We start from the raw sequence: 19338 nt of genomic DNA on the forward strand, positions 1-19338 counted from the left end.
CGTCTGCTTCCGGCCCTGCCCCGCCCCAGGGTGGAGACACTGCTGCGAAGGAAGCAGGTGTGGGAAGCCTGCCCAAGGAGTCATTGGCCCAAGAGGCCGAGGTCGTGGGTTCCATCCCCGCCAGGGCACATACAAGACTCACGTGGATAAGCATAACCAATGGACAAAAAACTCTGGAGGGTGAGGGCATGTATGGGAGTGGGGTGGGGGAGCAATGGTAAGATATGTGCACATATAATATCTTAATAAAAAATAAAAATAAATAAAAAACTCACGTGGACTCACAAATCCGTGTTTCTCTCCCTCTCTAGAAAGATCGGTAAACAGAAAGAGGGCCTGGTTACCAAGCGGGTCCTGGATGACCCCAGGAATTTACTAAATTGGCATATATGTTCAGGGGGGAACAAAACAAAAGACCAGAGGCTTTCCGAACATTTTTTTGCTTTTTTTATGGAATTAAATCCTGTCCGGCAGTCCACACGAAGGAATGAAGGGCGCACCCCCAAACCTTAGCCTCCTATGCTACCCTCGCTGAACCCCCCATCTCCCCCTCCCCCGGACACCCCCGCGTGGGGGGGAAGAGGCAGGCTCTCCCCGAGGCAGGAACTCTGCTAGAAAACTGTGACCTCCCAGGCCTCCGCTCCTCCTGTCTTCTTTGTGGTGGCCGAGAAGCCCAGAGAAAACCCTAAAGAAGCTGGGGGGGGGGGCACCCCCTACACTGCATGGCTGGGGTCAGACTGAATGGGATGGAAGGCTGAGCCCGTGAGGGGGGAGGTGCTGGCTGGGCTGCCAGCGAGCCTTCCATCCTCACCGCCTCCGCCTTGGCCGTCCAGAAAGCCTGGTGGGGACCATCAGGGACACATCACTGCAAAGCCGCAAACCCACAGGAACCGGGCCTCCGGTTCTCAGATGCGGCGCCTCTGCTACAGGGGGCGGGGGGCAGGGGCTGCCCCTCGACCCCGCGGAGAGGGGGGCCCAGGGATGGCCCCGAGTCAGACCGCACGGGTCCCTCGGGGTATCCCTCCTGCCTTGAGGCCCTAGAATAGGGGTGTCGAACTCAATCAGAGAAGGGGCCAAAATCTAAAATCCAGCCTACATCGCGGGCCGAATGGTTTACTGAACAGTCATAAACTGTCATTGTGATGGAAACGCAGCGGAGTGCAGTGATGACAGCGCGGTGCGGGCCACATTGCAAGGCCTGGCGGGACGGATTTGGCCCGCGGGCCTTGTGTTTGACACATGTGCCCTAGAGGCACCGGCTAGCTGAGAGCTGCTGTTTTTAAGGGCCTGTTCCATGCCAGGCAGTGTGCTTGGCACGCCCATCTCAATCCACCCTCCAAACCTTCCTGTAAAACAGCCTACAGCATTACCCCATTTGACAGGTGGGAAAACTGAGGCTCAAGAGGCGAGTCACTTCCCAGGATTTGCAGCTTTTAGTGGCAGAGTCAGGCTCAAACCTGGGTCTGTCTGACTCGGAGGCCACGCCCCCGCTGCCCCAAGAATTGTGTCGGTGTGGTTTTCCAGCCTCAGGACCCAGCACCACGCCTGGTGTGCTCTGAGGAGGCACCCAAGAGCATTTATTTTATTCTTTAATATATTTTTATTGATTTCAGAGAGGAAGGGAGAGGGAGAGATAGGAACACGAACTATAAGAGAGAATCATTGACAGGCTGCCTCCTACAGCCCCACACTGGGGATCCAGCCCACAACCTGGGCCTGTGCCCTGACCGGGAATACAGCCGTGACCTCCGGGTTCATAGGTCGACGCTCAACCACTGAGCCACACTGGCCGGGCCCAAGGGCGCTTTCAGGAACACACAGCCAGGTCCTCCGCACACAGACCATCCCCCGCCGAGAACAACCCGTACTGACCGCCAGTCCAATGCCACGGAGCGGCCCAGCACGGCCATCAGACAGGAGGTCGCGAAAAGGTTCGCTCACAAACACAAACCGTTTCTGATAAACACTGCCAGCACGTTCAGGACGCACTTCACGGAACTCTCACCCAGCGGAGGAAGGGGGTGTGTCTATCAGCCTCCTGAGGACTGAGCAAACTTCCTTTGCAGAGGGGGTGCACGTGAGGTTCCGCTTTTATTTAGCCGCTCACTGCAAACCTCACCAGGCGCTGAGCAGGAGGGAAGGGGGGGAGAGAGAGGGGGAAGCGGTGGGAACCAACACCTGGGCTGCAAGAAAAGGCACCATAATAAGAAATACAATAAAAGAACCAAAAAATAAACGTAAAATGGCTGAAACCAGTTTGGCTCAGTGGATAGAGCGTCTGAGGACTGAGGGGTCCTGGGTTCGATTCCAGTCAAGGGCATGTACCTTGGTTGCGGGTACATCCCCAGAAGGGGGTGTGCAGGAGGCAGTTGATCAATGTTTCTCTCTCATCAATATTTCTAACTCTCTATCCCTCTCTCTTCCTCTCTGTAAAAAATCAATACAATATATATTTAAAAAAAATAATAATAGCCGAAACCGGTTTGGCTCAATGGATAGAGCGTCGGCTTGGGGACTGAAGGGTCCCGGGTTCGATTCCGGTCAAGGGCATGTACCTTGGTTGCGGGCACATCCCCAGTAGGGGGTGTGCAGGAGGCAGCTGATCGATGACTCTCCCTCATCGATGTTTCTAACTCTCTCTCTCTTTCCCTTCCTCTCTATAAAATATATTAAAATAAATAAAATAGCCTTCTCTTTGCTATTAAAATAATAATAATAATAAATAAATAAATAAACGTAAAATGGAAGGCCCATGGAGCACCCGCCCCTCAGACCGACGCCAGCACAGCCCACAGGCACGCGGCAGAGGCAGTGACAGCAGGCCTCTCCGCAGCTGCCCGCACCGGGAATTGTCCCAAAGTATCGGCTGTGCCCCAGTCCTGTGACAGGCTGTTAGCAGTGCCCCAGGCCAGTGTCCCAGCGGGAAGGGGGGAGGACCGTGACCCAGCTAGCAAGCAGGGGGTCCGGCTCCAGCGTCACGCTCTTACCGGCTCTGCCACACGCTGCCAGGGGCCAGGGGCCAGGCCGGGCCGAGGAGAGAGCCCAGGAGTGACCGAGGCCCGGCCCCACGCGAGGAAAGGCCAAACCGCTGATTCGCTGCGCAGCTCAGCCCCGGCTCCTGCGTCCCCGGGCGGGCGCTGCCTGCCACCCTCAGGCGCCAGGAGGCACAGGTCTTGGCAAGAGGCCCTGCAGACGCGTGCCCCGCACTCCCCGTCACACAGGCACAGAGCTCAGCGGAGAAAGGTCCCGCTGAAGTGCAAAGCCTGTGCTCTCAGGCGCTGGCCCTTGCTCGGTGTGGTGTGGAGTGGAGTGGAGTGGAGTGGAGTGGAGTGGAGTGGTGTGGAGTGGAGTGGAGTGGTGTGGAGTGGAGTGGAGTGGAGTGGAGTGGAGTGGAGTGGAGTGGAGTGGAGTGGAGTGGTGTGGAGTGGAGTGGAGTGGAGTGGTGTGGTGTGGAGTGGTGTGGAGTGGAGTGGAGTGGTGTGGAGTGGAGTGGAGTGGAGTGGAGTGGAGTGGAGTGGTGTGGTGTGGAGTGGAGTGGAGTGGTGTGGTGTGGAGTGGAGTGGAGTGGTGTGGAGTGGAGTGGAGTGGAGTGGTGTGGTGTGGAGTGGTGTGGAGTGGAGTGGAGTGGTGTGGAGTGGAGTGGAGTGGAGTGGAGTGGAGTGGAGTGGTGTGGAGTGGAGTGGAGTGGAGTGGAGTGGAGTGGTGTGGAGTGGAGTGGAGTGGAGTGGTGTGGAGTGGTGTGGAGTGGAGTGGTGTGGAGTGGAGTGGAGTGGAGGGGGGTGGAGTGGAGTGAGTGAGGTGGTGTGGAGTGGAGTGAAGTGGAGTGGTGTGGAGTGGAGTGGAGTGGAGTGGAGTGGAGTGGAGTGGTGTGGATGGTGTGGAGTTGGAGTGGAGTGGAGTGGGAGTGGAGTGAGTGGAGTGGAGTGGAGTGGAGTGGAGTGGTGTGGAGTGGAGTTGAGTGGAGTGGTGTGGAGTGGAGTGGAGTGAGTGGTGTGGCGTGGAGTGGAGTGGAGTGGGAGTGGAGTGGTGTGCAGGTGGTGTGGAGTGGAGTGGTGTGGAGTGGAGTGGGGTGGAGTGGTGTGGGAGTGGGAAGTGGAGTGGTGTGGAGTGGAGTGGTGTGGAGTGGAGTGGAGTGGAGTGGTGTGGAGTGGAGTGGAGTGAAGTGGAGTGGAGTGGGGTGGTGTGGAGTGGAGTGGAGTGGAGTGAGGTGGTGTGGAGTGGAGTGGAGTGGAGTGGTGTGGAGTGGAGTGGAGTGGTGTGGAGTGGAGTGAGGTGGTGTGGAGTGGAGTGGTGTGGAGTGGAGTGGTGTGGAGTGGAGTGGAGTGGAGTGGTGTGGAGTGGAGTGGAGTGGAGTGGTGTGGAGTGGTGTGGAGTGGAGTGGAGTGGAGTGGAGTGGAGTGGTGTGGAGTGGAGTGGAGTGAGGTGGTGTGGAGTGGAGTGGAGTGGAGTGGAGTGGAGTGGTGTGGAGTGGAGTGGAGTGGAGTGGAGTGGAGTGGAGTGGTGTGGAGTGGAGTGGAGTGGAGTGGAGTGGAGTGGAGTGGTGTGGAGTGGAGTGGAGTGGAGTGGAGTGGTGTGGAGTGGAGTGGAGTGAGGTGGTGTGGAGTGGAGTGGAGTGGTGTGGAGTGGAGGGAGTGGAGTGGAGTGGAGTGGTGTGGAGTGGAGTGGAGTGGAGTGGAGTGGAGTGGAGTGGTGTGGAGTGGAGTGGAGTGAGGTGGTGTGGAGTGGAGTGGAGTGGAGTGGTGTGGAGTGGTGTGGTGTGGTGTGGAGTGGAGTGGAGTGGAGTGGAGTGGAGTGGTGTGGAGTGGAGTGGAGTGGAGTGGAGTGGAGTGGAGTGGAGTGGTGTGGAGTGGAGTGGAGTGGAGTGGAGTGGAGTGGAGTGGAGTGGAGTGGAGTGGAGTGGAGTGGAGTGGAGTGGAGTGGAGTGGAGTGGTGTGGAGTGGTGTGGAGTGGAGTGGAGTGGAGTGGAGTGGAGTGGAGTGGTGTGGAGTGGAGTGGAGTGGAGTGGAGTGGAGTGGAGTGGAGTGGAGTGGAGTGGAGTGGTGTGGAGTGGAGTGGAGTGGAGTGGAGTGGTGTGGAGTGGAGTGGAGTGGTGTGGAGTGGTGTGGAGTGGTGTGGAGTGGAGTGGAGTGGAGTGGAGTGGAGTGGTGTGGAGTGGAGTGGAGTGGAGGTGGAGTGGAGTGGTGTGGAGTGGAGTGGTGTGGAGTGGAGTGGAGTGGTGTGGAGTGGAGTGGAGTGGTGTGGAGTGGAGTGGAGTGGAGTGGAGTGGAGTGGAGTGGAGTGGAGTGGTGTGGAGTGGAGTGGTGTGGAGTGGAGTGGAGTGGTGTGGAGTGGTGTGGAGTGGAGTGGAGTGGAGTGGAGTGGAGTGGTGTGGAGTGGAGTGGAGTGGAGTGGAGTGGAGTGGTGTGAGGTGGTGTGGAGTGGTGTGGAGTGGAGTGGTGTGGAGTGGTGTGGAGTGGAGTGGAGTGGAGTGGAGTGGAGTGGAGTGGAGTGGAGTGGAGTGGAGTGGAGTGGAGTGGAGTGGAGTGGAGTGGAGTGGAGTGGAGTGGAGTGGAGTGGAGTGGAGTGGTGTGGAGTGGATTGCAAGTGGAGTGGATGTGGAGTGGTGGGGTGGTGTGAGTGGAGTGAGTGGAGTGGGAGTGGGTGGAGTGGTGTGGAGTGGAGTGGAGTGGAGTGGAGTGGAGTGGAGTGGAGTGGAGTGGAGTGGAGTGGAGTGGAGTGGAGTGGAGTGGAGTGGAGTGGAGTGGAGTGGAGTGGAGTGGAGTGGAGTGGTGTGGAGTGGAGTGGAGTGGAGTGGAGTGGAGTGGTGTGGAGTGGAGTGGTGTGGAGTGGAGTGGTGTGGAGTGGAGTGGAGTGGAGTGGAGTGGAGTGGTGTGGAGTGGAGTGGAGTGGTGTGGTGTGGAGTGGAGTGGAGTGGAGTGGAGTGGAGTGGAGTGGAGTGGAGGTGGAGTGGAGTGGAGTGGAGTGGAGTGGAGTGGAGTGGAGTGGAATGGAGTGGAGTGGAGTGGAGTGGAGTGTGGTGTGGAGGGAGTGAGTGGAGGTGGATTGGAGTGGCTGTGGAGTGGAGTGGAGTGGAGTGAGTGGAGTGGAGTTGTGTGGAGTGGTGTGGTGGAGTGGAGAGGGAGGGAGTGGAAGTGAGTGGAGTGGAGTGGAGTGGAGTGAGTGGTAGTGGAAGTGGAGTGGTGGAGTGGTAGTTGGAGTGAGTGAGTGGAGTGAGTGGAGTGAGTGTGGTGTGGAGTGGAGTGGAGAGTGGAGGTGAGTGGCGTTGGAGTGGAGTGGAGTGAGAGTGGTGTGAGTGTGAGTGGGAGTGGAGTGGCGTGGTAGTTGGAGTGGATAGTGGTGTGGAGTGGGAGTGGGTGGAAGTGGAGTGGAGTAGTGTGGAGGTGGAGTGACGTGGAGTGGAGTGGAGTGGTGTGGTAGTGGGAGTGAAGTGGAGTGGAAGGAGTGGTAGTGGAGTGAGTGGAGTGGTGTGGAGTGGAGTGGAGTGGAGTGGAGTGGTTGTGGAGTGGAGTGGAGTGAAGTGGAGTGGAGTGGAGTGAGTGGAGTGGAGTGGAGGGCGTGGTGTGGAGTGGAGTGGTGTGGAGTGGCGTGGGGTGGTGTGGAGTGGTGGTGGTGGAGTGGAGTGGAGTGAGTGGAGTGGTGGTGGAGTGGAGTGGAGTGGAGTGAGTGGAGTGGTGTGACGGTGGTAGTGGAGTGGATGTGGAGTTGATTGGTGTGGAGTGGAGTGGAGTGGAGTGGAGTGGAGTGGTGTGAGGTGGTGTGGAGTGGAGTGGAGTGGAGTGGAGTGGAGTGGTGTGGAGTGGAGTGGTGTGGAGTGGAGTGGAGTGGTGTGGAGTGGAGTGGAGTGGAGTGGAGTGGAGTGGTGTGGAGTGGAGTGGAGTGGAGTGGAGTGGAGTGGCGTGGAGTGGTGTGGAGTGGAGTGGAGTGGAGTGGAGTGGAGTGGTGTGGAGTGGAGTGGAGTGGAGTGGAGTGGAGTGGTGTGGGGTGGTGTGGAGTGGTGTGGAGTGGAGTGGTGTGGAGTGGAGTGGAGTGGAGTGGAGTGGAGTGGAGTGGAGTGGTGTGGTGTGGAGTGGAGTGGAGTGGAGTGGAGTGGAGTGGAGTGGAGTGGAGTGGTGTGGAGTGGAGTGGAGTGGAGTGGAGTGGAGTGGTGTGAGGTGGTGTGGAGTGGAGGTGTGAGTGAGTGGAGTTGTGTGAGTGGAGTGGTGGAGTGGAGTGGAGTGGAGTGGAGTGGAGGTGGAGTGGAGTGGTGTGGAGTGGAGTGGAGTGGAGTGGAGTGGAGTGGAGTGGTGTGGAGTGGAGTGGAGTGGAGTGGAGTGGAGTGGTGTGAGGTGGAGTGGAGTGGAGTGGCGTGGAGTGGAGTGGAGTGGAGTGGGGTGGAGTGGGGTGGAGTGGAGTGGGGTGGAGTGGAGTGGAGTGGAGTGGTGTGGAGTGGAGGGGAGTGGAGTGGAGTGGAGTGGAGTGGAGTGGAGTGGTGTGAGGTGGAGTGGAGTGGAGTGGAGTGGTGTGGAGTGGTGTGGGGTGGAGTGGAGTGGAGTGGTGTGGAGTGGAGTGGAGTGGTGTGGAGTGGAGTGGAGTGGAGTGGAGTGGAGTGGAGTGGAGTGGTGTGGAGTGGAGGGGAGTGGTGTGGAGTGGAGTGGTAGGTGTGGAGTGGAGTGGAGTGGAGTGGAGTGGAGTGGTGTGAGGGAGTGGAGTGGAGTGTGTGGAGAGGGGTGGAGTGGAGTGGAGTGGAGTGGGGGGGAGTGGAGTGGAGTGGAGTGGAGTGGTGTGGAGTGGAGTGGAGTGGAGTGGAGTGGGGTGGTGTGGAGTGGAGTGGAGTGGAGTGGAGTGGAGTGGAGTGGAGTGGAGTGGAGTGGAGTGGAGTGGTGTGGAGTGGAGTGGTGTGGAGTGGAGTGGAGTGGAGTGGAGTGGAGTGGAGTGGTGTGGTGTGGAGTGGAGTGGTGTGGTGTGGAGTGGAGTGGTGTGGAGTGGAGTGGAGTGGTGTGGTGTGGAGTGGAGTGGAGTGGAGTGGTGTGGAGTGGAGTGGAGTGGAGTGGTGTGGAGTGGAGTGGAGTGGTGTGGAGTGGAGTGGTGTGGAGTGGAGTGAAGTGGAGTGGAGTGAGGTGGTGTGGAGTGGAGTGGAGTGGAGTGGTGTGGAGTGGAGTGGAGTGGTGTGGAGTGGAGTGGTGTGGAGTGGAGTGGTGTGGAGTGGAGTGGTGTGGAGTGGAGTGGAGTGGAGTGGTGTGGAGTGGAGTGGAGTGGTGTGGAGTGGAGTGGAGTGGAGTGGAGTGGAGTGGAGTGGTGTGGAGTGGAGTGGAGTGGAGTGGTGTGGTGTGGAGTGGAGTGGAGTGGAGTGGAGTGGAGTGGTGTGGAGTGGAGTGGAGTGGAGTGGAGTGGAGCGGTGTGGAGTGGAGCGGAGTGGAGCGGTGCGGTGCGGTGCGGTGCGGAGCGGTGCGGAGCGGAGCGGAGCGGAGCGGAGCGGAGCGGAGCGGAGCGGTGCGGTGCGGTGCGGTGCGGTGCGGAGCGGAGCGGAGCGGAGCGGTGCGGAGCGGAGCGGAGCGGAGCGGTGCGGAGCGGAGCGGAGCGGAGCGGTGCGGTGCGGTGTGGAGTGGTGTGCCAGGGCCAGAAACGGCCGCAGCCATGGTTTCTGTCTCAGTTCTGCGGGAAGGTGTCACACCGTCGCACCACGGAGACTCCGCTGCTCGGCTGGTGGCGTTCGAGCAAAGAGCCGCTTCTCCTGTGGCCTCCACAGCCCCCCGCCCCCCGCCCTCCACACGCTCACTGAGCCGGGCACTCCCTCCGCCTCGGACGCTCGCTGTGCCCGCCCTGCGCCCGCGTGGAGCGGGGCCCACAGGGCTCATGTGTGTCCTGGCTTCTCCGAAGAAAATGCCTCAGAACTGAGGAGGGGGGGCGGGAGGGGCGGGGCAGGAGCCTGGGACAAGGAGGGAGAGGCAGGGCCGGCCCAGCCTCGTCCATGCCCTCCACGCCAGCCTTTCTGATGTTTTCTGTTGTGGTTAATCCCCACCCGGTGATTTCTTAGAGAGAGTGAACGGGAGCGGGAGAGACCGAGAGAGAGCAACACCGATGAGAGAGAGACCCATCCATCGGTTTCCTCCCGAACACGGCATGACCGGGACCAGAGGTCGAACCTGCATCCAAGGAACATGGCCTTGACCAGAATCAAACCCAAGACCCTTCGGTCTAACACTCTCCAGCGAAGGCTGCCTCCCCGGTGCTCCCGGTGGAGCCGTCTACCGATGCCTGTGAGGTCTGGCCGGTTTCCGGTGGGCCCTGTCTCCTTGTGGAACCTGCGCCTCATGCTCTGCCCGCTGTCGGAAGCGGGCTGTGGAGGCGCCCAGCGCTGCTGTGGATCACCAACGTCCCGGCCCGGCCCGGCCCGGCGTGGACTGGGGCTCTGCTGTCAGACCGCTCGCTTACGGAGCGCGGTGACATGTCTCCCTCTGCCTTTTTATTTTAACTCCGTCTCCACTGGCATCAGCCCTCACGCCCGCCCTCTTGTGGCTGCTCTTCGGGACGTGACTGTCCCCAGCCTCTGCTTTCAGTCTGTTTGTATCTTCGGATCTGAAGCGGCCCGCCTCCCGTAGGCGGCACGCGGCTGGGGCATTTTTAACCTGCTCTGGCAACATCCGCCTCAGACTGGATCGCAGGGTGGCGTCAGGAAAGTAAGACCCGTCTGACTCGCAGCAGCAGCAAGGGTTCTCTATTGAGCACCGACTGCATGCCCCCCCCCCCCCCCCCCCCCCCGGACTCTCATTCCAGCTCCCGGGCACAGGGGCGTGGCCTTTGGGAAGACGACGGGGTGCCCAAACGGAGAATGCCGTGGAGGGACCGGCGGGGAGACCTGTCCATGGAGGAGCATTTCCTGTGTGATGTGAGCATGAGGAAGCCACTCTGGCCGGGGCAGGGGGAGGCGTGCCCGACAGCAGGCAGCAAACACATGCTGCAAGCAGGAGGGCCCAGCGTGTCCCAGGAGCCAGAGGAGGGCAGCCAGGCCCAGCGCCTGCCAGCTGCCTCTCTGGGCCGCTCAGCGGCCCTGTGCCCTCCTCCGGCCTTGAGGCGCTCCCAGGCTCTTGGTGGGAAATGAGAAGCCGGCGACCCATTCTGCAGATGTGGAGGGTGAGGCGGGAGCTGACAGGGCGGAAGGGCCACGAGACGGGGGTGGGGGGGGGGGGGGGGGTGGAGCCCCAGAACCACCCCACAGCCCAGGTCCCGGAGAGAGAGCTTTAGCACTTGGCATCTTGCTCCAAACACTGTGCACGCCCATTAGCCAAACGGTGGAGACAGCCAGGCCGCCGGCGCAGACAGGAAGTGCAGAGCCGCACCGTGGGGTGTTACGGCCGCGGGAAGGTCTGGCGGGCAGCGTGGCCGAACCCGAGGGCACCGTCCGGGCACCGCGGCCCGCACAGCACGAGGCTGCATTCAGAACGGCTGAGCGGGGCTCCGTACTGAGGGCGGGCGCTGGCCAGGGCTCAGGGGAGGGTGCAGAGCCACCGCTTACCGCGGTGCGGGGCTGGGCAGAACTGGGCAGAAGCAGGGTGCACAGCAGAGCGGGGGCGCTAATGCCCTGGCCGTCCACTTTAAAGAGGGCGACCCTGTGTTGTGTGAACCCCACCCCCATTTTTTTTTTTTTTTAAAAGAATGATTTCCAAGCAGAGGCAGGCCATGGCCCCATTCCATAAACCCCACGTCCAGCGAGCGGGCAGAGGGGCAGCCTGCAGAAGCAGCGGTGACGTGAGGGGAGAGGAAGGCCGAGGGTCCGAGTGTAGAGACACGGAAAGCTACCGGCGCCTCTCCCGTGGCCGCCATCCCCCGCCAGCCGGTCCTCACAGACACAGGACACCCCTCAGTGGTGTGGCCACCCTCCCCCCTGAGCGAGGGCAGGGGCCAGCCCGGGCTCCTGGTCCAAATGCAGCCAAGGCGAAGGCACGGGCCGCGGGCCGTCAGCACGTCCCCCGGCCTGGCTCGGCCAAGGCCAATCCTGCCACAATGGGCAGCCGCGGCGGTCCTGGCACGGCCGCTCACAGGCCTCCTTTCATTCATTCCTGGAAGCAGCCCTTCAGCCAAGACCAGGCCCCAGGGGAAAGGACGGCAGGGCGGGGCACCCACGACCTCTGGGTCCTCCGAGGCCCCATCCTGGCAGGTAAAGGCAGAGAGCGTGTGGCCCATCGCTAACTATCAGTCACATCAGCATAGCTCATCTGAAGAAAGGACAGAGGGGACGCCGCGGGCCACACGGCAGGACAGACTGACCCAACGCCTCAGCCCCTTATTCCACCCTCACAGGCACGACCTGCAGGCGGGCGCGGGTTAAGCCCAGTTCACAGACGGGATGCTGCCCGTGGAGGGATGCGAGGGGCAGGCGCCTCGGTCACCAGCTGAGATGGCAAATGGCAGAGCCAACATGCAAACCCCAGGCGCCCTCAAAGCTGCACTGGGCTGGGCGCTGGCGTCTGCTTTTCCTACAAAGCTCCCTCAAGGCCGGTGCCGGACAAGTCCTGGAGGCGGAGGTGGGGATGGTGTGCAACAACGTGAGCACACGTAACGCCACGGAACCAGACACGTACACGTGGGGAATGCGTTGCCCACCACTAAATAGCGGTGCATACTTAACACAGGTGTTTTAAGAAAGGATCACGGCAAGATTCAATTAGAAGCAAATAACATATACAAATCCCTCCCCCGCCCTGCAAAAATAATACACAGGCTCCCTGCTCCCCACTTACCAGCTCTGTGCCCCAGGCAGCTTTCAGAGCCTCTCTGTGCACATCTGCGACATGGGAGCGTCCAGGACCGAATGAACTTAAATCCAGGACAGACAGACAGACAGACCACAGGGCAGCCAGACAGTGAATGCTCCTGGCTTCCCACGTGTCTGCCTCACCTGTCCGACCTGCCCGTGCTACGCGAAAGCAGCCGCCGACAGCAGGCGCAGGAATGGACGGGGCTGCCTGCCAATCAGGCTTCATTTACAAAAGCAGGAGGCGGGCGAAGGGCTTGCCAGCCCCTGGCATGCACCTTGGCACTGGCAAGTGCTTGGCAAGTGGCGACTGTTCTAATGAAGGAGCCCGGCACGTGAGTCCCTTCACGGCCCACGAGCGGTACGAACGAACTTCTCCTTACGGCGCTGCAAACGCGTACAAGCACCGAGGGCAAGGACAGGGCGCTGTCCCCCGGCCGGGAAGGCAGGCGCAAAGCAAGCCCGGTCTGAAGCCTCCAGAGCCAGAGCAACGACACCCAGGCCCCTGCTGGCTGCCAGCGGCTCCTTCTCTGAGCCTCCGATGACAGCCACACCCGTGGCTCCCGGCGCTGCCCGGAGGTGAGGAGGTGACTGGCTTCTCTCACCAGCACCGAGGAGGCTCCTCTCCTGAGCGCCCGCCGTCTGGAGGAAGGCCGTCTGGCGGCCATCTCCCACGGGGCGAGTGGGGTCAGAGACTGGCGATGCCCACACCCCCCTCCACGGCCACACGCAGCCCCAGCTCCTCAGGTGCTCACACAATCCTCACCCCGGACAGGGCTGTGCAGCTTAAATGGGACAATCCACAGCCAACAGGTGGTTTAAGCCCGTGGCCGGCAAATTGCGGCTCGAGAGCCACATGCGGCTCTTCGGCCCCTTGAGTGTGGCTCTTCCACAAAACGCCACCTGAGATTGAAACCTGGTGGCCCATGCGCAGAAGTCGGTTTGTGGCTCTCCAAAGAAATGTCAATCGTTGTGCTGTTGGTACTTGGCTCTGTGGACTCATGAGTCTGCCGACCACCAGTGTAAGCAGTGATGGCTACGTCCCTTAGGGACATCACAGAAAAAGGAACTGGGCACAGAGCGGTGAAGTGACGCCCCCAGGTCACACAGCCAGGAGAGGTGAGCTGGTCCTCGGCGCAGCTCCTCTGGCCCAGCCCTGCTCCCTCACCGCTCAGCTCCCCGCGCTGCTGGCCACGGCTCAGGGCCGTGACTTCCTGAGAGTTTTCCTGGGAGCGGGGTGGGAATCCTGGGACCTCTAACTCCAAACACAGAGCAGGAGAGAAGTCCAGACGAACAAGCAGCGGAGGAACTGCTCCGGTTCCTCAGGCAGCCTTCCCTCAGCGGGCTCCGGGTTCGGGCTCTCACACCTTCCTCACTGTCGGCACCACCCACAGACGCCCTCGCCAGCCGCCCGCCCTCCCTCTCTCACTCCTTTGATACTTGGCTCATCGGTGTTAGCGAGGCGAGGAGGGGGCCCGGAGCTGGGACGTTTGCGCTGACACAGCCAGAGGAGTGTTTTTAAGCCGTTTGACCCACGCCCCCTCATAGTGACCACTTACTAAGTGCCCCCTCTGCCCAGATCCCCACCGCTGGCCCCACACCAAGCCCCCTCCTCGTGTGTGCAGGAAAGGCTCAGAGAGGCCTGCCCGCATCACACAGCCAGGTGAGCCCACTGCTGAGCCCGATGCTGAGCCAGCCACTGCCGCAAGCAGCCGAGATCCAGGGGACACCGAGGCCATCCCAGGGCGGCACCCCATTTATATCATTTTTTAAAATACGTAGAGGAAGGGAGAGGGAGATGAGAGAGAATCATTGATGGGCTGCCTCCCGCACGCCCCCTACTGGGGATCGAGTCTGAAATCAAACCTGGGACCCTTGGGTCCGCAGGCTGACGCTCTATCCTCAGAGACAAACCAGCTGGGGCGCGGCACCCCGCTTTGGGCAGCGCCTGCCCAGTCACAGCTGAGTGAGGGGCCAGCCGGAATGGGGAGCCGGCAAGCTGGCCCCGAGCCGACAGGGAGGCAGGTTCCAGAGCTCAGAGTGAAACAGCCAGCACACACGGCTGCTGGCCCCCGCCCGCCACACAAGCTGTTTCTCCTGCCGCTTCTCCCCTGGCCCGGCCCGGCCGGCCCGGCGGGCCCAGAGAGCGGCTCCAGCAGGAAGCCCGGGGGCAGCCCTGCTGCCGCCCCCGCTGTGCGCGTCGCTATGGCGCTGGCAGTGCGTGCCCTGGTGACCGCCTCCCCGAAGATGGAGCCCAGCAAAGTCACCATCTCCCCGACCTCACTGTGCCCCCGCCTCAGGGGCAAGGTCTGCTGAAGGGAAAAGGGCATAAGTAGCATACCGTGTAGCCCAGTGGTCGGCAAACTCATGAGTCCACAGAGCCAAACACCAACAGCACAACGATTGACATTTCTTTGGAGAGCCGCATTTTTTAAACTTACACTTCTAACGCCACTTCTTCAACATAGACCCGCCCGAGCCGTGGTCTTTTGTGGAAGAGCCACACTCAGGGGGCCCCAAGAGCCGCAGTTTGCCGAACCGGGTGTAAGGGAATCACAGGTGAGAGAACCACACACGCTGTCGGCAGAGTCGGGAGACACCAGGGAGGACAGCCTGAGGCTGGGCCTTCTCGGGTGAGCAGTTCTCCAGACAAACAGGAGGGAGCGGTGTTTCTGGGGAAAACGAGCAGGGCGGGGGAACACCTCCGTGTGAGGATGTGTCTGGGCACACGGAGGGGGCACACGGGGGCACGTGTGGCTGGGTCAGCGTGGCGAGCGGGAGAAGTGGGCGGGGCACGCCAGGCTGAGGGATTGTGCGGTCCTGGGCAGCAGGAGCCATGCGGGGTGGTGAAGGAGGAAAATGGCATGATCTCATTCTCAGAGCCCACAATCGCCCCCCTGAGGGGCCTCTGGGTGTGGAAAGACTCCAGGTGAGCGTGTCCCCCCACCATGTTCAGCACCACAGACCACGTGTTCGAGTCTCAGCAACAACAAAACTTTGCAATCACCCAGGCCCTCCCCTGAGTTACCCACACAGTGACCTCAGAGCAGCAGGTCTCCCGGGAACTGACATGCCCACCGGGCAAGCAACCTGATGGGGCATCCGACCACCCCACCCCTTCCCCAATCTGCCCCCTCCTCGTCCATGGAGCTCATGAAAATGCCACGCACCTGCCCAGTTCCGGGGGAAGCCAGCTCCTCCACAGCCTCCCCCACACCGGGGGCCACACTGAGTTAGGGGCAAGCCATGCCCTCACCACCACCACCACCACCACCCTCCCTGCCCCGCCGCCCCCCTCCCCCCGCCCCAGTGTGAGGGGCTGAGGTTGTCCAGCCGCCCCGCCCCCCTTCCTGTCTGCCCAGGTAGGCAGAGGCCAGTGGCGGGGACAGCAGTGCCAGCACACACACGGGGAAGCTTGAAGCTCGGAGGGAGGAGGGCTGGCTGGTTGCAGGAAGGGCCTCTGGGGAGAGGGAACAGCATGAGCAAAGGCCAAGGACAGGGTGCTGAGAGCGCGGGGAATGGCGGGGGTGGCGGGAGGTGGCGGAAGAGGCCCAGCGGGTCGATACAGTATCTCCAGCGCTCTCGGAGCTGGCAGAGGCTGGCGGCGAGCCCAGGCTGACCGGCAGCAGGAGGAGAGCAGACCAGGATGTGCGGGGAGGGGAGGAAGGGGAGGGAGGGATGCTTCTAAGGCAAGCGGCCTCCATCAGAGGACCAGGCTGCACCCTCAGGGCCCGCAGCAGAGGGTGGCGTGAGGGAGGAGAGGCAGCTGGAGGCCAGGGCGAGGGCGAGGGCGTGGCGCACCAACGCAGGCCCGGAGGCCGCTGGCCTGCCCCCAGGGTGCCCGCCTGCACCCAGGGTGTCCGCCTGCACCCAGGGTGCCCGGCAAGGTCCGGGACCCACGGAAGCCAGTCCCTGTGCGCCACCTCCGGAGGCCCGGGCAGGAAGGTGGGTGCCAGCCTTTCCCCCCATCTCTCCAGCCTGCTCCCCGGCGCCCACGGGAGCGGAGCGGCGCGGGGTGTGCGTGGCGGGGGCGCGGCGGCGTGTGCGGGGCGCGGGGTGGGAGTGCGGGCAGCGCGGCCGCACCCTCCTACCCCGGGCTCCATCCTCCGCGCCGCGGCCCGGGCTCCATCCTCCGCGCCGCCTCGGCCAGGCCTGGGGGACCCGGACCCACTCTGCGGGGAGGCCCGAGGGGACCGGCCGGCCACGCCCCCAGCCCCTCCCTGGGGCGCTGGGTGGGCCCCCTCCCCGGGGCGCTGGGGGGTGCCTCCCCCTCCCCCTTCCCCTCCTCATTCGGGGGCGGGATGGGAAGGACGGGAGGGTGGCGTGAGGGGGGAGGGCTGGCGCGGGATGGGGAGGGGTCCCCGGGAGAGGATGGAGGGAGGGATTCGGAGAGGGGTGGGGGATGGGGACGGCAGGATGGGGGCTCCCGGAGGTGGGAAGCGGGCGTGGCAGGGGGTTCGGGGGGGGGGGCGGAGGAGGAAAGGGGGGCGGTGGGGCGGGGCGGCGCCGGTAACCGGGTCCCCAGCCGCCCGATCCACCCGTCATCGGTCGCGGGGTCCGCAGGTCCCCTCTGGCCAGCGCGAGCCTCCCGCCCCCGGGGTGCCTGTACCCACCTGCTGGGCGCTCGGACCCGAGCCGGGCAGCAGCAGCGGCAGCGGGCGTGGCGGGCGCAATCCCGCGCCGCATCCTCCGGCCGCCCCTCCCGGCCCCAGCCTCCGCCGCCGCCGCCGCCCCCGCCTTGAAAAGGACAAAACGGAACGGAGAAAGGATGCGTGCAAAAAAATAAATAAATAAAAATCAACGTCGGCGGCAAACGGTGAAGCCTGGCCGGTGTGCGCGGCGGCGGGCGCGGGGCCGGGCGGCGCGGGGCGCAGAGCTGGGCGCCGGCCCGCGTGCGGCTCCGGCTGCAGCTCCGGCCCGAGCCCGGCTCCCCGCGGCCCCGCCCCGCGGCCCCGCCCCGCCCCGGGGCGCCCGGCGATTGGGCGGCCCTTCTGTCAGTCAGAGAGGAGGGCGTGGCGCTCGCCCCGCCCCCGCCGCGGGCCGGCGCCGGGAGTGGCTCTGCGGGGAGAGGAGGTGAGGGAGGCCGGAGCGTGCGCACTGGGCCGGCGGCCCCGCCGGGAGCGGGGCTGGGGTTCGCAGGGTGCGCTCCCCTGGGGTGAGCGCCGCTTCGGGGTGCCCGCGGAGCAGGAGCTGTCCCTGGGGGCTTCGGGGCGCTAGATGGAGCTAAGGCCCGGGGAAGTGTGTCCCCGCCCTCAGCGGGCTCGCTCCCAGTCCGGTGTGGGTTGGGGTGCGGGGTAGGAGGGTGTACAAACCTGGGGCTGTGCCCACCGGGCAGCTGGTGGTGGGGAAGACACGGGATCGCGGTTACGGCTTTTCCCCCTTTGCACAGGAATCTCGGGGTCAGAGGTTAAAGGAAGATGCTGAAGGTGACACAGCTAGCAAGTGGCCGGATGGGGAGTCTTACACCTGAGCCCAAACAGCCCATCACCAATCAGCAGAGGAATGCGAGCCGTGATTCCCGAGGCTGGAGGAGGGAGAGCTGGAGGGGGGAGAGCAGCGAGCTGGGCGAGGACTCATTGTTCTGTTGTGTCTCACAAATATGTACTGAGCTAGGACCCAGGCAGCCGCTAAGGTAGGGATTCCACCGGACACCGCCGAGAGGCCACTGCCCTCCCCAGCGTCCGGTCCAGCACAGAGGAGAGAGGGCCTCCCATCCGGTGCAGCATCCTCCGGAGCGTGGGGAGCACCTTGTCCCAGGTCAGGAGCACGGGGCTCATTGGAGACTAAAGCACAGCAGACATCTCTGGGCCGGAGAGAGGCGAAGGGGGCGGTGGCTGAGGCCGGGCATCTCGTAGGCTACGGGAGAGAAGGTTCATCCTGGGCTGTTTCGGCAGGCGAGGTGCTCAGGACACCGTCAGACGTAGGTAGGTACGTGAGTGTGCCGGACAGGATACGCTCTGACGCCCCAGTGACAGACAGACACACCCACATCTCCGCGTCAGTCTTGCTCACCCAGCACATGGCATCTGGTCCAGCAGAGGGCTCTGCTTACTTCTAGTCTTTCCCAACTGTACCTGGGCCGCGGGTGGCAGAAAGGGAAGGTGGCACATTGTACCTCTTTTCCAGCTTCCTGTTGGAAGAGACACATCACCCCCCTCAGCGTTCATTGGACAGAGCAGGTCACATGGCCACCCCTGGCTTCGTGGAAATAATAATAATAATTAATAGGAATAATAATAATATAAGGATGGACACTGTTACCTGAAACAAAATCAGGGCTCTGTCAGTGCGGGAGAGGGGAGGATGGATACCGAGCCGGCAGCCAGCGGTGGTGGAGGTTTTATAGGACACCAAGCTTCTAATATTTGGAGGCCCCTTTAAGAAAAAAAAAATTAAGAAAAATTACAAATACAAAAGTAGGTCTCAAAGTGAATATGTATTTAGAGTAGTTTAAAAACAAATTGTTCAATGTTTCAATTTGACTAGTAACACAAACCTTATAAATCCAGAAATATAACAATTTTTAAAAATAACTACATGACCACCTTTCTCTCTACCTTTCTTCTTTGTTATTTTTATTTTATTTTATTTATTTATGTATTTATTGCTTTTTCCTCCTTTGGGTTGTTTCTTTACAGGACAATGATTTGTAATGATTTTTTTCTGAGGAAAACCTAGATAAGTCGGCGTACCCGCCCAGCGATGGCTTTCCCATCTGGTTAGGACACTCCCTGTCGTCGCTCACCATCGCAGCCATGTTCATCTACTGTCCGATTTGGGAAACCTCTCTCACTCTTTCCTAAATGAACACCAAGATTTGGAAGAATTGCTTTTTTTCAGTTCTCTTATTGCAATTGTATTAATTTTCTCAATAACAGGGATTGTACAAATTCAAACCAGAAGGTGACTCAACCAGCACTTCGCTAGCTCGGTGCCCTCGCAGGCGTGTGGGAAGCACAGGAGCAAGGCCGAGGCCTGGGCTGCCCTGCCCCCGCTGCAGGGGGGACCTCCACACAGCAGGGCCCAGCCCCGGGGGTTCAGTTTGCTCACCAGGTCAGGCCAGGCCAGCAGGAGCCTGGGAGGCTGGGACTCGCTGAAGGAGGACCATGACGTGCGTTCCAGCCTGCTGCCCCCTAGAGGACACACAGGTTTAGAGGCGGAAGGAGGACAGAAGGTTGACAGGCTGAAGGCCCCCTGGGGACTCCTGGGAGTGAAGGAATCTGGAAAAGGGGGGGCACCCCTGAGAGGTTGGCGGACTCCGGCGTGTGCGTGGAGGCCCCTGGGAGGTGGCGGGGAGCGGCTATGCCGTGGTGGGATGAGGCAGGCTGGGGGCCAGGCCAGGCAGCGTGAGCCGTGGTCCCTGGAGGACAGGTGTCCTGGGGGCAGGGCGGACAGTAATAACAGTAAGGGCAAACACTGGTCAGGCGCCCCGAGCGGTGCCAGTGCCAGCGCCCCCTGAGCAGTAGCTTGTCTAGCCTAGGAGAAGGGCATCCTGGGGTTGGTCCCCCTGTGTTGTTTCTTACAGCTGCGTGTGACTCTGCAGTTATGTCAGAATAAAAAGTTTCCCCCAAAACACTGGTGGCCGTGAAGGCAGCTGAGCAAGGCTC

At 61.8% G+C, this 19338-nt stretch overlaps 1 protein-coding gene across 1 annotated transcript in view; it reads right to left on the reverse strand.

Moving 5' to 3' along the window:
• The window catches only part of JAKMIP1 (janus kinase and microtubule interacting protein 1), a 67666-nt gene extending 51146 nt beyond the window's left edge, over positions 1-16520 (reverse strand). The window contains exon 1 of the mRNA XM_036420781.2: positions 16345-16520. The gene's annotated coding sequence lies outside the window, so the exon portion shown is untranslated. The remainder of the gene's footprint in view (positions 1-16344) is intronic.
• Positions 16521-19338: the final 2818 nt, after the last annotated feature.

This window comes from Pipistrellus kuhlii, unplaced genomic scaffold (assembly GCF_014108245.1).
Source record: "Pipistrellus kuhlii isolate mPipKuh1 unplaced genomic scaffold, mPipKuh1.p scaffold_m20_p_1, whole genome shotgun sequence".
Taxonomy (NCBI): domain Eukaryota; kingdom Metazoa; phylum Chordata; class Mammalia; order Chiroptera; family Vespertilionidae; genus Pipistrellus; species Pipistrellus kuhlii.